This window comes from Coloeus monedula (genome assembly GCF_965178545.1).
Source record: "Coloeus monedula genome assembly, chromosome: 15".
NCBI classification, from domain to species: domain Eukaryota; kingdom Metazoa; phylum Chordata; class Aves; order Passeriformes; family Corvidae; genus Coloeus; species Coloeus monedula.
Genome location: NC_138795.1, coordinates 5210080 through 5220367, shown reverse-complemented (window position 1 = coordinate 5220367; position 10288 = coordinate 5210080). Strand labels below are relative to the sequence as shown.

Sequence of the window (10288 nt, the reverse complement as noted above, 5' to 3'; positions counted from 1 at the left end):
TGAGTTTTCCCTACATCCCCTTTTCCATGCTCATTCTCTTCTTGCTGTAAGTAGTGAAGACACGTTGGGGATGGAGCTTTAGAATTTGAATCATTGGATTTCCATTCTTGTTTTCAGTGAAAACACTGGTTTGCAACCAGAGCAGGAGCTTCTAAAAGCACAATCACTCTGTGCACGTGCAAAAGTGCCCAGATGTGTACACAGACAGGTATATACACCACAAATAAAAACAAGCATAATTCTGCTGTGCGTTTCTAGAGCTTCTGGTCTGAAGCTGAACATGAATTTTCCTGTGTAGTTGTCTTCTTTACACTGTCTTCATTGTAATGATTTGATTTGCTTAGAGCAAGAAACAACACATGGGGTAGGGAGGGAAATAAGCAATTGTCTTTATGTTTTGCCTATATATATACCATTAGCTCCACACAAAACATGACTCACCAGCAGCAGGTGTCCTGCTGTTATGTTCAGCAGATTAGTAATGATAGGGAGGGGGCTGCTCTCCCTATATGGCATCCCAGAGGGAACCTAAAAATAGCTCCGAGTTACAGCAAAGTAAAAGTATTTGTGGGCTTTGAACGAAGTCTGCTTCTGAAGGTAAGAATCAGAGCTGATCTGTTTAATCTGCCATTCCTTCTTTTTCTTTCTTTTCTTTTTTTTTTTTTTTTTTTAATTCCTGAGTGAAGCTTGCCTTGGGAGCTGATTGGCAAATGTTATCTGGCACAAGACTGGGAGTTTGGAGTTCTAGACAGTCGTCTTCCGTGTATATGGAAACAGGGTGTGGATTGACTAGTTAGAAATTAGAGTAACAGCATTTGCAGTCGAAGCAGAGGCAACAGAGGAATGTGTTACTGTTAGAAATAGTTTTTTTCCCTCTCTTTTTCTGTCTGTCTCAGTTGTTAGTGAATCTGAATGGCATATGAGCAGTCCCAGCATGTGACTCTGCTCCGAGGAGCAGGCAAGCTATTGCTGGTAGTTACTCCCACTATGAAACAAGTCCAGTAAGCAAAGTTGTCTGCAGAGTTATTGTAGCAGCAGAATTTGAGAAGAGAGGAACTGTTTGTATTTCCAAGGTGTGTGCAAATCAGGGCACTACGTGCACTCCATGGGAGTGTGGTTGAGGAGATTTTTCAGCCTTGCTGCTAAATGTCTGTGTGTCTCTATACTCAGGCATATTGATGGGTAGGCAGGTGCCCAAAAGGAAAATACTGCTTTTCAGAGGAAAACTATGGAGGATAATTATATGTATATTATATTTACATGTGCATTTCCACATCTGCATCTGTGCACAGAGATCCTGAGCTGCTGGGCTGCAGAAAAGCCCCCCAGGCTTTGCATTGAGTCACTGCCTCTGTGGCTTTGTGCAGCACAGAAATGGAGCTGTAAGGGCTGAGTCTCACTGCTGAAAAATGAGGTACAAGGGCTGCTCGTTACACCAGAAGAACCTCATGGGCTGTGATGGATTTCCCCTGACTTTTTCGAGTGGCATCACCAGTATTGATAACAAGCAACTTGGGTGTTGTGGAAAGGGGATAAAAATCTGACAGCCCTGCACAGGGAGTGTCTGAGGACAGCACTGAGTGTCACACACGGGTGTGAGCATATGTGGGCATCCTCTCCAAGAGCTGCCATCCCCTGACTCTGAGCCCTCAGGGGATAAGGATTTTCTCTGTGTGTCTCCTTCTCTGCCCTCATTTAGTGCTGGTTTTGGCAAATGTGTTCTAGAGGGGTGAGCATGCCCAGGGGCCTGGCTACAGTGTTGTAGGGTGGAGGTGGCACTTGGATCATCGTGGGGTTCCACTGCCTGAGCTCCTGCAGTAGATATTGGAGCCCATCAGAGTCATTCCCAGGATGCCTGGGCTGTTCCTTGAGTCAGTGCTGATTCCTGGCTGAGCCAGTAGCTCCCTTGGCTGATATGGGGAAGATGGCAGAAGCAATCTAATTTTAGCTCCTAATGTTGGGCCAGCTTCTCCTGAAATCAGCATCAATGGCAAAACCAACATTAATTTGAGTGGGAAAAGGACTGAACCCAAATGAATATACACTGGCCTTTGTAATTATCTTTATTAGCTGATAGGGAAGGAAGACCTTATTCACTCAGTGCATTTCTATGGCTGCCTGGCTGTGCTCCAGTGATGCACCAGCCTGTGAGCAGACGGGCTGGGAGAGCAGGATGGGAGGGCTGTATTCCTGCACGGGGGGTTGTAATTCACTGTCATCCCCAAATGATTAAATCCTGCTTATTTCAAGCTGGCAGGTAATGGGGCAACACCCACAAATATGGTGGGTAGGATTTAGCTCCAGGTGCTTGTTGAAAAACTTTCCCTATTGAGTCCAAAGTTCAAAATCCTGATCTTTGTGAGGAGGGCACATAGGGTTTAGTCAGTGTTAAACATTGCATTTTTAGACTGATAAGAAGAGTGAAAATTGAAGAAAGCACCTGAGAAGCACAACAGGACAGGTCAGCTCTGCTGAATGCTGGGGATAGACACAGACTAAAGAGAAATCCTACTTGGCAGCACAGAGAATGTGCTGGGGTTGGCAGTCTGAAACCTGTTCCACAATAACTGTTTTCCTGTCCAGTAAACCAATGCATTGATGAGGATAAGCAGAAAGGATCAGTCTTGATGGAGCTCTGCAGGGTGTTTCACTACACTGCTTAGTTCAAATGGCCACAGTTGATATTCATGTGGTTTTCTCTGCTGAGCAAACTGGATATGACGGAAGACAATATAATTCAGGACATTTTTTTCTCTTTCTGAAAATGAATTGCTACATGAGATTTCATAGCTCACACTTCCATACTTATGGGGCATCCCAAAATCTCATTTCCATTGTGCCATCAGCTGTTAGCACAGACTTAATTTTGCAACTTTTAAATAAATTCTCTTGACAAAATAATATTATGGCATATTGAAACAGAGCAGACATTTCAATAGGAGCATGCTGAAAGCATCCTTCCTGAAAGCACACACCAGTGATATCTCAGTGATAGCTCAATAAACCATTAAAGCAACATAGACCCAAGATGCCACAGAAATGCAGTGTTGGTCCTGACCCTTCCATGCGTTCTCCAATGCCCTTGGATCTCCCTGTTTGCTACGAGAGGGTGCACAAATGATTTGCATTTGAGAGGTCTTTCTAGCTTGTTTATTCCTCTTAATTCTTTACAAGGACATCAAGATGCACACTATGCCAGGCAAGCTCATAGGAAGGAGGCCACCATGGTGGATGCTGTCAGTAATCCTCCTGCAAAGGCTGTAGAAATTCCTTGGGCTGGTCTTTCGCTGGCCATCTGCTTAGCATTCCCTGGTGGTACTTGGGTTTGGATCTCCGGTTTGTTTGTCATTTCAGTCTCCCACTTTATTATTTCCAGAGCCAAGTGAACCGCTGCCAAAGCCAATGCAATGAGATTGCATTGTGAGCTTTGTGACATGGTATACTTTTCTTTTTATCTTGAAGCTTCAGCTCCTGGAATTAGTTGATTATGTTAGAATCCCAGCATTCATTTAAAAGAGGGGGAAAAAAAAGAGTGGATCTCTGCTCCTCAAGGACCAAGGAAAAAGCTTGAAAAAAAGGATCTCTGCAGACTTAGCAATCACAGGCCAAATGAAAAGAGGCTTTTTTTTTTTTTCCCCATTGACATCAGACTGTTTTACAGACAATCATCCTATTTCTGAGTCTCTCACTCACTGTTTTTGAGTTCTGGGTGCTGGCAAACCTGAGTAGCAGCTGTTCCTTTCTAAAGGCAGGGAGAATAAGTAGAGTAATCTCTAACAGGAACAATTATTTTATCTTTGCCTGTTCTGCATTTCCCTCTGCCCCTGCAGCCCACTCCTGCCAGTGATCAGCTTAGCACTGGGAGCCCTTTGCAGCAGCTCCAAGAACCACTCACAGCCCTGTAAGCCCCAGTGAGAAATGGAGGGACAAGAGTTTGTGTTAACCAGGACTGTGATTCCCTTGAGGTCAGGAGCAGCAGCTGCTGCTGTCACTGACCCCATGACTTTAAATAATCTTAGCTGTGGCTGTACATGGCCCATCTGAAATGTGATTAGGGCTTGCCCACTTCTGAGGTACACACTGTCACTCTCTCCCCAGTTTGGGGATATATTTGGGATAAAACCACTAGAGCTGGGAAGGGCCCATCATTTATATTCCGGTTCGCCTACTGCACTCTTCTACTTTTATTTTTCTGTGGGAAAAGAGAGGACACATAAGACTGATTTTAACAAAATATGTTTGTTGGTCTGGATTTTTCATCACTGTGGTCTGAGACCTTAGGGAAACATATTTTTTTTTATTGCTTTTTTCCGGTAACTAAATGGAATTAGCATTCCCTGCCATTGCTGGCCAACTGGATCCACTTGCAAATCAGTGCAAGCAAAGGACAACAACAGTTCTGAAGTACTAAAAAGGGAAAGTACTAAAATTAAAAGAATAACAGAAAAGAAAAGGAAGACCCATAGGTCAAATTTGTTGTTTGATAAACTAACTTGATAAAATTTACAGTGCTTGATACTTGCCAGTTTTGCTGATGTGCTTTTGTTTTCTTTTGGTCTGTCAGATTTCTTCAATACTTTTTTTTTTTTTTTAATCTGGAGATAAGATGAACACAGAAATTTTGCATATAATGTACAACTGGTGGAAGGAGTGCCTGTGTAGGGTTATATGGTGTACCCCCTGTCCTTTAGCTGGGAACAGATTTTATGGACCTTTGATGAACCAAACCTGGCACGTTATTGGAATTTTAAGGGAAGGGAGGGTCCCAGGCTCATAAAGGGAAGGGAAGAGCAGCAAGTGGGCATGTGATGGAAAGTTCTCCTTGAACACAAGTTTAACCTGTACTAGCAACCAGTAGTCAGTAGCTACTGAGATTATTGCAAACTCTTTCTACCTTAATACTGAGCTCCACAGTAAAACGTGGAAGGAAAAGTGCTCATTGCCATCTGCTAGAGCCAAACCATTTGCATATGGTTGCAAAACAACCAACTTTTTAGAGTAGACAAAAACTGTTTCCACTGATTCAGTCTCCAACACATGGAACTCCAAGGGAAAAGGAGCTGTGTTGCTGCTGGAGCCTTTGTACTACACCGGGTGGCCAAGCCCCTGCTGCCACTTGGCTGCTGGGCACAGTCTGCTTTGCTAAAAGGCTTTGGTAGGGAGAGGGATGGAAAGAAACAAGGAGGAAGAGGAAAAAATCAATTAAAAAAAGGAGGAAGGGAGAAAGCAGTATCCAAAGTAGGGCAGTGAAGCGTCTAGAGCACAAGTCCTATGAGGAGCTGGGGGTGTTTGGGCTGGAGAAAAGGAGGCTCACAAAAGATGTTATCGATTTCTACAACTACCTGAAAGGAGGCTGTAGCCAGGTGGGGCTTTGGCCTCACTTCCCAAGGAACAAGCAGTAAAGGGGCAACAGCCTCAAGTTGCAACAGGGCAGGTTTGATAGGATTTTAGGAAAAAATTCTTCACGAAAGGGATCGTCAAGCACTTGACGAGATTGCCCAGGGAAGTGGTAGGGTCAGCATCCCTGGAGGTATTTAAGTGATGTGCAGATGTGGTACTTCGGGACATGGTTTAGTGGTGGGCTTGGTAGTGCTGGGGTAGTGGTTGGATTCGACGGTCTTGATCTTAAAGGTCTTTTCCAACCTGAACGACTCTGTGATTCTACGAAATGCGGGGTGGCTGAAAAAGCAAAAGGCGTCAGGAAAAAGGCGGTGGGAAAATGGGAGGGAATGGCGAGAAGGGGAAAAATGAGGAAAGGGAAGAACAGTGGGGTGAAAAGGGAGAAAAAGGAAAAAAGTAGGATGAAGGAAAAAAAGAATAGAAGGGGAGGGAGGGAAAGGAGAAGGAAAAAAAAAACACATCTGGGGCGGCAGCGACGCTCCCGCCGTGCGGTGCCGGTGCCGCGGGTGCGGCGGGCGGAGGCGCGGGCGGGGAGGGCCGGGGCGGGCCCAGCCGGGCGGGCACAGCCGGGCCGGCCCCGCCTCTCCGCGCCCCCCCGCGGGCCGGGGCGCCGCGGCCGCGTGTCGGGGGCGGCGCGGCTGCTGCGCCGCGGCTCGAGCAGCGCCGCGCCCCCGCTGCCGGAGCAGCCGCTCCGCCGCCGGCCCCGCGCTCCGCCGGCATGATCTCCTGAGGGGCCGAGCCCGCCCGCGCCCCCGCCCCGGTGAGTGCCACCACGGGCGGGCCGGCCGGTGCTGCCCGGCCCCGCGCTCGGACTTGGCGGAGTTTCGGGCTCTGGCCGGCGCTGCCCTTCGCGGGGGGACGCGGCCCTTCGGGTGCCCCCCGCGCATCCCTCCTTCGCATCGCTTCTTCGCATCCCTCCCTCGCGGCGCGGTGGCTCCGTGTTGGCATTCCCGGAGGGAAAAGTGTCTCTTGGTAGCGGGCGGACGCTGCCCGGCCCTCCGGAAGGCTCGGCCGAGCTTTGTGGGGGATGCTCAGTGTCTGAGGGGGGGCGAACGGACTCCTGGAAGTGGCTCTCGGGCTGGGGCTGCCGCTGCGGGGCCGGCCGCAGCTGCCGGGCTGAATGTTAACAGCGGGCGTGTCGGGGGGGGGCTGCGGAGAGGGGCTCCGGCACCTGCGAGCAGCAGGTGAAAACGGGCACAAATCGGGCTGAATCAGGGAAAAGCTGTGGGAGCCGCGGGGGATGCGGCGGGGACCGCGGGCCAACAGGTGCGTTGGGCGCAGCTGCTTTGGCACCGGGGGCGTTTCCTCCACACCGGGCGGGTCCCGTGGAGCCGCTGCCCGGGGTCGGTGCCGCGGGCGGGTCCCGGCAGCTGCGCCGGATCCGCGGGGCTGAGCGCGGCTGCGGAGCGGGGCGGTGGGAGCCCTGCGGGATGCGGACTCGGAGGTGCGAGGTGCTTCTTACAGGTGAGACTGAAAGCTCCGGTGCTTCCTGCATGGATTGGCGTTTTGCCCCCGTTGGGAAAATGTATCCCGTAATGCAAACTTTCAAAGAAAAGTAAGGGATTTTCAATGAGATGCTCCTTTCCCCTGGTGTTGCAGAATTTCGCAGGGTTGTTGGTTGTTGACGATGCACTTTGATTTTTGGTGGTCCTCTTAGGGAGTAGCTAATGTAGAAGATGCCTTTTGGTCTGCAGTGTTAAGAGTGTTTGTTGAAGTGTCTTTGCTTTAGCATTTGTGAATTTCAGGTATGAAATGTAACAGGGAAAAAAAAGTCTGGTATAAATATATATCAGACTATGAAAGGGTATGAAGCCCATGGAGCTAAGTGCTTCCTCTTAAGTCAACTTTTAAAACAGCTTCTCCCTGGGCAGTAATTCACATTTTTCAAGGGGAGAAAGGATGGGTGAAATTGAATTGTTCAAATTAAGTCAAAATGAATTGCTTAATATTCAGAGGAGTTGATAAATGAACTATTAAATCAACACTTGCATAGCGTTTCAATGAAAAGAAAAATGAACAACTCTCCATTGTGTGCTGGGCAGAATAGGTCAGCCAGTGGCGTTGCTACATCAGTGTGCTGAAATGAGTCCTCCTGCTAACAGATGTGTTTGCTTGGTGACATTCCATAGGCATGGGAACGAGCTCTTGTGCCCCGTGTGATGGGGATCAGCACCTGCTGTAAATGACCATAATTGTCCCAGCCTCATCTCGAAGGAGAGAAACCTTAGTTAGGTTTCATTTGGCATAAATTAGCATAATTTTATTGACTTCTTGTGTTGATGTATATCTGTTGAGAATACACTCCTGTATTTCAAGCTATGTTTTTGTTTTGTTCCTCCCCCAAGGAAGAGCTATATTTTTGAATGCCAGTTTGAGGAAGAAATTATACTGATAAATGGAAAAATAAGGGTCATTATTTTGAAACAAGGCTGACAAGATTCCTTGTAGTAAAAGCTGTTTTCAGAGCATCACCTCTCAGCAATACAGAATGCGAGCCTTGTTTCCAAAACCTTTTATTAGCATAGGTACAAGTATTGCAATAATCTTCTTGCCACAGGAAAATTACCTTTGTCTTTGCCCCTTGAAGTCCTTGAAATTCTTGTGTTGGAATGCACTGAGGATGTTGACTGTATCCTTACTGTGCCTTCTGGAAACTTCCAACACTTGGAAGAGTCATGGACTATACGCCCCTGATGTTTTTCAGTTGCACCTCTTTGCTTTTCAGGTAGCTTAGAATAGCTAATTTTGCTTAAAGCTTTTAAAACTGAAGAAGTGACAGCTCTTCTGGTTTGTGCATGTAAACTGAGTATTACAAAGGGGAAATTATGGAGTGAGTTTTTTGTGGTGGTTTTTTTTTTTTTTTTAATGCTCAAGAGAAGCTGATTATCCAGGCTCCCGCTGAAGGTGGGATTGTAAATTGACTTAGGACTTGAGAAAGCTCCCTGCCTACAGGTCGTTTGGCCAAGAGAGAGAGCTGGTGTGCAGACCTTCAGACAGGCAGGGGCATTTATTCAGGTGTTTATAATTAAATAGGAGTGTGTTATGTAACGTGGTGCTGTTTATCTTGGGTGATGTGTTTAGACCCAATAGTCCTGCACAGATCCTTTGGGTAATGGGTTAAGAGGAGCTGCTTGAATGGATGGGGGGCTTTTGTGATGAAGCAGATGGACAAGTAGGTGTGTTTTCCTCATGGGAGAGGAGGTTCTGGATGTGGAAATGCCTTTAGATAGTGCCTGATGGTGGTGTGCATTTTTCAGATGTTTTGCTGTTCTTAAAGGCCAGGGTAGCTGCAGGTATTTTTGTGCACCGGCAGTGTCCTGTTTCTTGTAGTTTTCATTTGCTTTTATTTGTCCTCAGAAATAAAAGAAGTAAGAAAGTTTTTCTGAAAACCTATTGTGCCTTGTAAGGTTATCCTGCTGTTTCTGTTTTCTTGCTTACTATTTTTCTCTGAAATCATAATGTGTTTCTTTAGGTCTTTTGATAAAGACTTTAACTCGAGCTTACTGGAAAATGGTTACTCTATGCTGAGGGAGTGCTGGCATCTTACTGACTTATTTTGGAAATACTGGAGAAAAATATACAAGATTCACTTTCATTGATTAAATCCTCCAGGGCAATCTTCTAACACTGCAGTTCTCTAGGTGAAAAATTAACTTTCTTCATTGTCTGCTCCTGCTTTTATTTCATTTGTGCGAATCCCAGGCTCTGTTACCAGTTTACATGAAATCCCTTTGGTGTGCTTGGAGTAGAAAGTATCTCAGTGAAAAAGCTCACACACACTATCACTCTCTGAGTCCATTTGTCTCTGGCCACCACCAGATGCCTCGATGCCATTGGCCCCACAACAGTCACAGAGGATTTGCACCAGCCCATGGTTCCTTCACCTGTGAAATGTGTCCTGAGTGATTGTAAAAAAAAAAAAAATAATGAACAGCTACCTTGATGCTTTTCCAGAGGTTTGGGTGAGATAGCACTTTAGGTGCAGCTTAATGATAAACTTTGATTTATGAGGTAACTGAAAATGTTTGTATTGTTGGATGTGGAGTGAAAGCATAGGAGCTTTCTGCATTTCATCTGCAGCTTTTCCAGCACAACGTACAGCTAACAGCTTGTCTCTCATTGATTTTAACAACAGATTTCTGCTGAATATGCCTGGAGTAGTTTGAAAACATCTTAACTTTTTTGGGGGCAGTAGGTTACTAAACACCATAAAGAACTTTGCAATGTCTGCTAAGATAACCTTGAAAAATCTTAGGTTTTAGCTACTTTTGACATACTCCCCGTGCCTGGGTTTAAGATGGATCCTTTGGGAAGGCTGCTATTTTTTTAAATTTTGAGGCTAAATGTTTAAAAGAAGCAGAAGAAAGCTTCCCCCCACCCACTGATCAAGAGCTGGTATGACTCCTGTATCTGTGTGTTTTCCCTGTGAATTCTTTGCTTTCTTCCTCTCTACTTCCATCAGCTGCTCTCAGTAACAAGTCACGTCAGGTGAGCTGTATCTGACTTGTTTGGAACGGGTTCAAAAGGATCCCATTGACATTACCAGGCAATGGGTCACGCTTGAAATCTTGCCATTCTGGTGTTAAGCCTTTTTTTTCATTTTCTTCACCCGCACCTTGATTTCTGACATATTTTTAGCTGCTGTTCTGTTGAATTTGGATAGAGCTAGTGAAAAGGGATGTGGTATTGGGTTGTTTTTCATTTTTTTTGTCTTTGAGAAATAGGGGATTTTATTTTTCACTGAAGATGGAGCCCTAGGGTGATTATCTGCTCCTCTGCTTAGCAAGGAAGGATAGTGGTTCTTCATGGAGGTGAAAACTTTCTAAAATTTCAGCATTGCCATTCAATTTAACCCTAGAATCTGATACAGATATTGGAGCTCTGTTAT

General features: G+C 46.1%; 1 protein-coding gene across 4 annotated transcripts in view; it reads left to right on the top strand.

The window, feature by feature from the left end:
- The first annotated feature begins 558 nt into the window (after nucleotides 1-558).
- The window catches only part of SGCD (sarcoglycan delta), a 328100-nt gene continuing 318370 nt past the window's right edge, over nucleotides 559-10288 (top strand). For 2 of the 4 annotated variants that reach the window (XM_082291572.1, XM_082291567.1), the window contains exon 1: nucleotides 6037-6160. The gene's annotated coding sequence lies outside the window, so the exon portion shown is untranslated. Of the gene's footprint in view, nucleotides 598-6036; nucleotides 6161-6778; nucleotides 6865-10288 lie in introns of those variants that run through there. The other 2 variants (XM_082291568.1, XM_082291569.1) reach the window with 2 other exon arrangements.